The sequence below is a fragment of the Pseudophryne corroboree genome, chromosome 3 (genome assembly GCF_028390025.1).
Source record: "Pseudophryne corroboree isolate aPseCor3 chromosome 3, aPseCor3.hap2, whole genome shotgun sequence".
In the NCBI taxonomy this organism is placed as follows: Eukaryota; Metazoa; Chordata; class Amphibia; order Anura; family Myobatrachidae; genus Pseudophryne; species Pseudophryne corroboree.
Window position 1 is genome coordinate 560089199 of NC_086446.1, and position 6580 is coordinate 560095778.

Consider the following 6580-nt stretch of genomic DNA (forward strand, 5'->3'; position numbering starts at 1 on the left):
TCTGCAGGCTTGCTATGCAGGAGCAAATATGTGTACTGTATAACAAAGGGCTTACAAAACTTACAAAAGAACAAAGGCATTATTAAAAAACAAGCTGACAAAGGTGGGGGGGCTGGTCATCGTGGATCGGGTCAAGTACATCACAGAGGCTGAAAGACTTCTATCAGAGAGTCATACAAAAAACTGGCAGGATATCCGAAGGATGACTACATCGAAGAATTAAGGTCACTACTTTTGCAGGGTCTAAGAACAGGAATTATATCCAAGGAAGAGTACCAATTCCTCATGAGATCAGACCCCACTACCCCCATTTTTTATTTCTTACCAAAAATTCATAAGAGCTTGGAAAATCCGCCCGGGAGACCAATCGTGGCGGGTATAGATTCACTTACCTCAAACTTATCTGAATATGCTGATGTCTTTTTAAAACCGTACTTAAACTATCTTCCATCATACCTTAAAGATACAACATCGGTATTGAGCCTTCTAAGAGACATTAAGTGGAAGTACTCATATATGTGGGTTACAGCAGACGTCCAATCGCTGTACACATGTATTGAGCATGAGAAAGGAGTGACAGCCTGCAAAGAGTTTTTGGACAAAGATACTACGCTAACATCCAACCACAAAGATTTTATCTGTGACATCATGTATTTTATTCTTCACCATAATTATTTTAAATTCCTGGACCAGTTTTACTTACAGCAGTGCGGCACCGCAATGGGTACTATTTTCGTGCCCAGTTTTGCGAATCTTTTTATGGGTTGTTGGGAGAAGGTTTTTATATATGATCACCACGATTTTAACCGTAATATCATCTTTTATTGTAGATACATAGATGATATTTTAATAATTTGGGATGGAGGTATGGAACGTTTTAACCAATTTTTTAAACACATCAGCACCAATTAAATGAATCTGGCTTTCACATCCAACACTAGCAGGGGGTCCATTGAATTCTTGGATTTGATTCTAACAGGAGAGGATGGAAGAATTACCAACAAAAAATTTGTAAAACACGTGGATACCAACAGTTATCTCCACTATAAAAGCAATCACCTTAAAAGTTGGAAGAATAATATCCCATTCTCCCAATTCAGTAGAATCAAAAGAAACTGTAGCAAACCGTAGGATTGCCAATCACAATTGGAGATGTACAGGAACAGATTCAAGCAAAAAGAGTATCCAGACACCATTCTAGAAGAAGCCATCTCCAAAACTAATGAAATTGAAAGATCAAAGCTGCTAGAATATAAAACAAGGGAGAAAACAAAGGATTCCACAGCCTTCATAACGACCTTCAATCGACATGAAAAATTCATCCGTGAATCATTCAGGAACCATTGGAAAATACTGCTTATGGACCCCATCCTCAAACAAATCCTTCCTCCCCGTCCGGAAATAATATTCAAGAAATCACGAAATCTTAAGGATATACTAGCACCAAGCATGCTGACATCTGACCAGGAGAAAGACCACACATGGCCCAAGTGTGTGGGTTCATATAAATGTGGGCGTTGCAACGTATGCAGGTATCTACACCCAAATAGGAAAACCTTCACAGATGTGGGAAAGAACAAGGAGTATAAAATCAAAGATTACATGAACTGCAATACCCAGTCAGTCATATACCTCCTGGAATGTGACTGCGGCAAGCAATACATCGGGAAGACCAAAAGACCCCTTAAGTTACGAATACAAGAGCATGTGAGGAACATCAAGAACAAAGTGGAAAGCCATGCTGTCTCCAAACACTTTACTGTGACACACAACTCCAATCCGGAGGCGTTAACATTCAAAGCCATCAAACTGGTGAAATTGGGAGACAGAGGAGGTGACCTTGCCAACAAGCTTTCACGCCACAAGATGTATTGGATTTTCCAGTTACAGACATTACAACCAAAGGGATTCAATGACAACTACGAGATCGCCCCCTTCTTATGAAGAATGAAAGTACTCTTTGTAGCTGTATCACCGCATACCCCACATTTTCCCGCTGCTTCCCCTTTCCCAACACCCCCCCTTCCATACCTGCCAATCCCCCCCCCTCCCTATTCCCCCCCCCCACACACATCACTCACTATCCCAAACTACTTCTATGCACTCTGTTAGAGATAAAATTTCATTAAGTTTGTAGTGGCTTTTGGAGTTATAACCAAGAAGGTACAATGTCGATACAGTCATACCACGCTGGAAATGCCCAAATACGTCCGATCTTGGAAGGTAAGCAGTGCTGGGCCTGATCAGTACCAGTGTGGGGCACCACCAGGGAAGATCAGGTACTGTATAGTACAATAACAAATAGCTGCCCGAGAAAGGTATATACTCCATGTTAACAGAATCACAACCCCATATAATAGAGCACTGAACACTGCAGTACGAATTTATGGGGTAAGTTCTCTAAAGTAGACTAATCAGCACTAGCACTTTATATGTGCACTTTATAGGTATATGCACTTTATGTAATCAGCACTAGCACTTTATATGTGCACTTTATAGGTATATGCACTTTAATTATTCACCGGATATGGTTATTTGACGTACCTAAATTAATTTAATAAGCACATGCCCCATCAGTCATCACACCGGAACACCATATTCATTTTTAAATACATGTTTTTTTTTGTTTTTTTTCCTTTCCCTCACATTGCCATTTTATTACCCCTATAAGCCTGCATCCTTTAAACTACGATTTTAAAGTTTGTTATGAATGACAGTCGTGTTTTACACATTTTTCTTTTTTCTTTTATGGGAACATTGCAATAAAAACACAAAAATGTCCCTTAAGATGTTCTTATGAAAGATGGCCGCCGCACTGTGAATTACTACAGACATCTACAGAAAGATGGCCACCGTGATCTAAGAACTATCAACCACACTTCTGTTCCATCAGCCCGGGACGGGCGCATGCGCAGTATCAGACCGGAAGTGGGGCGGAAGTCGTGGACGCGCCCGGACACCGGAAGAAGGGCGGAAGTACCGCTCTGATAGCCTTTAACTACGAAAAGACTGAGTTTTAAGCTCTAAGGAGCAATCGTTTTCATACATTGACTGTGGGCACTAGTCCTATTATATGATAAGTCACTCCCCAGCACTTGATAACTTGTTTATAAAGCGCAGTTAATGACAGACAATTCCCAAACAGGAAGTGATGTCATAATTGCTTCCTGATTGATATCACTATATATATAGCCAGCTTGTCCCATTCTACCCCAGCCCTGTGATGAAGTCCAAGTGACGAAAAGCGTTGGAAGACCTGTACTTACCTCATACCACAGATAAGCAAAATCTGCTTATTTTGATCTTATTGTAGTTTTATATGTTCATTTAAAGTGTTTTAGTCCAGCTGTGATTGTATTGTTGTCCCATTTTATATATATGTCATTTTAATTTTATTTTTACGGTAATAAATAGTTTTATTATATTTATCATTGGCAATCTTACTTAATTGACACCATTGGTCGCTATACATCCCTCATCCCCCCATTCCATTGCACTTTTTTCAGGGAATTACCACCCCTGTTTATATTGAGGGACCCAGCTGACGCCCCATCAGTACCACAGGGGAGTGTCACATTGTATAGCCATCTATACACACAAACATATTTGAATTATATCACATGTGGCGCAGTATTAATCCTTGTTTCTACATATATATATATATATATATGTATGTATGTATGTATGTATGTATGTATGTATGGGGGCACCAATATTTTTCTTGCCTCCGGGCAACTGGGACAAACTTACGCCACTGATGGCCACTGCTGTCACATCATTTCCGTCTGACCACGTAAAATTGTTTATACCATCATCGCAAATTAGGTCATGTTCAGTGCCTCTGAAGACAGCAAGCTGATCTGCTCTCCCCCAGGATGCTGAGGACTCTTCAGTCACAAGCAAAATCGCAACTCCTAATTTATGCATACCCAAAAAACTGCCATGACATGCCTGCATTTACCCAACCACTCCCTATTCCCACCCCCAAATGCTGTCTTTGTGACTAATTCCACAGCTCAGATGCATGCACAGTCAGAAAACATCGACTGATGTGCATACAATATCTGCTTTGCGACTGAACTTGAATGAGCCTCTTCTTGTACGAGGATGTGGAAGTACTAATATTTTTCAATTTTCAAAAACAGGTTACACTACACTAAGGGAGAGCTTATATTAGAGACCAATAAAAATAAGTAAAAATATAAATCAAGTTATTCAAATATTCCAAATATCCATCTAAATTAGAAATAATATTAAAACAATTTCACGTGGAACTGTACAGTTCAATCTCTACCCCCTAGTAATAGGTAGTAATCAGTGTCACCCATTTCTTAGAAATTCAAACTTTCCAGTGATTTACACTATATTGCACAGTCCTCCAGTCCACCTCTGATGGATTAAAAGTCAAGAATTCCACATGGCTATATATCAAGATGGGAAATTGAATCTCAATGAGTAGGAGTGATTAGATCCGGATAGATAATATGGCCTTATAACACCTCCAATTCCTGGGGCTAAGTGTTCTAGACAGGTGCATAAATCTGCATTTCTCCTCTAATTCCCAACCTCATATTGCAGGCAGCTAAAGTGTATGCAAAACTGTACAGCAGGTCTGCTGTCCTTACAGACCCACTTGCTGCACTGGTTGAGCGATGGCAATAACCCAGCTGGAAGCCACCTCTCACAAACTGCTCTAAGTAGGGGGCTCATGATAATTGCCATTGATTCACTGATTCCGCTGCGCAATTTAATTTGAATGCATTACAGTATTCCAAAAGGTAACACAACCTCCATTAGAATGTGTGACAGAATGACAGTCAAGATGTCATGCCTAAGGTCAGAGGTTGACCTGGGGAAGCCTCAGGCATAGGGGCAGACGTCTAGTTGAACCTGGATGGCTGGATAGGGTTCCTAGACATGTAAGATACCCTTGGAGCATGCACCCGAAGGCATGACCAGAATAACAGAGGATTGTGTAACAGGTTAGTCTTTTATTAAGTACTCAGGTAAAGCAATCACAGCGGCAAATGGTAGTAGACTCAAATATCAGCAATCGGTTAACCCCAATGTAAGCACACAGAGTAGGAATCACAAAGTCATTAATTGTCCTCTATGCACAGAAGTCATAAATGCTGTTGGTAATATTAGGCATCAATATGGCGGCAATCATAGAAGATGCATTGCTGGTAATGTGAGTCTATAGATGCAGACAGGTAATGTGAGTCTATAGATGCAGACAGCTAACAATGGATACAGAGGTAATGAGCTGATACTGAGCAGAGAGAGATGATACTGGTGATGCAGAGTTGATGGTTAATTACCGATGATGAGACACAGATGACGAGGAATCGATGATGGCACACCAATAGTGGAAGGAATTGATGATGGAACACCGATGGTGACAGGAATCGATGATGGAACACTCATGGTAGCAGGAATCGATGATGGCACACCTATGGAGGCAGGAATCAATGATGGCACACCGATGGTAACCGGAATCTATGATGGCACACCGATGGTAACAGGAGTCAATGATGGAACATCGAGGATAGCAGGAATCGATGATGGAATGCCTAAAGCAACCAGAATCGATGATGGGTCACAGATGGTATCAGGAACAATGCTGCAACATCGATGGAGTCAGGTGGCACCGCTAGATGGAAATTGGTGCAGGTTTCTTTAAGTGAATGGAATCACAGGAGCTGGTAACTTGGAACTGCAGAGCAGAGAGAACAACCACAGACAGCAGAGACATCCAACACTGGGTTACACAACCGTAGCACTGACAACCAGGAAGTGCTTTCACAGGAAACTTATACCCACTGAGAAGTGGTGATTGGCTGTGCAATCAGCTAGGGAGTAGGTTGTAGATGTTTGACTGTAGAGACTCATGTGATCTGACCAAGCATGGCTGCACCCACGTTTGCATATTGGAGGGAAAGTCTGTTTGGAAACAGCATCCTTGTGGCCTACAGTAATGATGGCGGCAGCAGAGGCCATGGGGAGCTGAGAGCGAAATCTGCCCAGACAGGAGGAACATGCTGCACAGCCACAGCATCAGCAGTATCGGGTGACCTCAGGAGCGACTGTGGGGACACTGTTCTGTGCACCACATGCAAACAGCACAGGTGATGGCTGGACCAGGAATGCAGGGATAGTCTGGAGAGACACCTGAGAGGCAAGTACGTGTGTCCTGTCACCTGGATCGTGACACAGAGCATGTTTAAACTGACGCGTTTCCTGGTCTTGTATATGTGACCGTTTCTTCAGAGGGAATTTTATTTACAGATGGGTCCTCCGTTATCTTGACTGTTTCTGCACCTAGTAGGAGGTTTAGTCATGTCTAGGCGATAGCTTAGGTTGCTGAGTTTAATCACGAACAGACGCGTAGAGGCACGACTAGATACTCAGCATGCAATACACATCACCACTGGGTGGCTAATGCTTCACTAATCCAGTACTTTAGTTTGAATAGCGGCGGATTGATCTACAGTACAAGCTCTGGCAAATGGTCAGTGACGACTGTAATGTTAATATACAGTCCTGTACTGCATAGTGTACACACAGACAGAGTAAAAAA

The 6580-nt window shown here is 41.8% G+C and overlaps 1 pseudogene; it reads left to right on the top strand.

Moving 5' to 3' along the window:
- The first annotated feature begins 2172 nt into the window (after positions 1-2172).
- LOC134895321 (5S ribosomal RNA) lies at positions 2173-2291 on the top strand (annotated as a pseudogene).
- The last annotated feature ends 4289 nt before the right edge of the window (positions 2292-6580 follow it).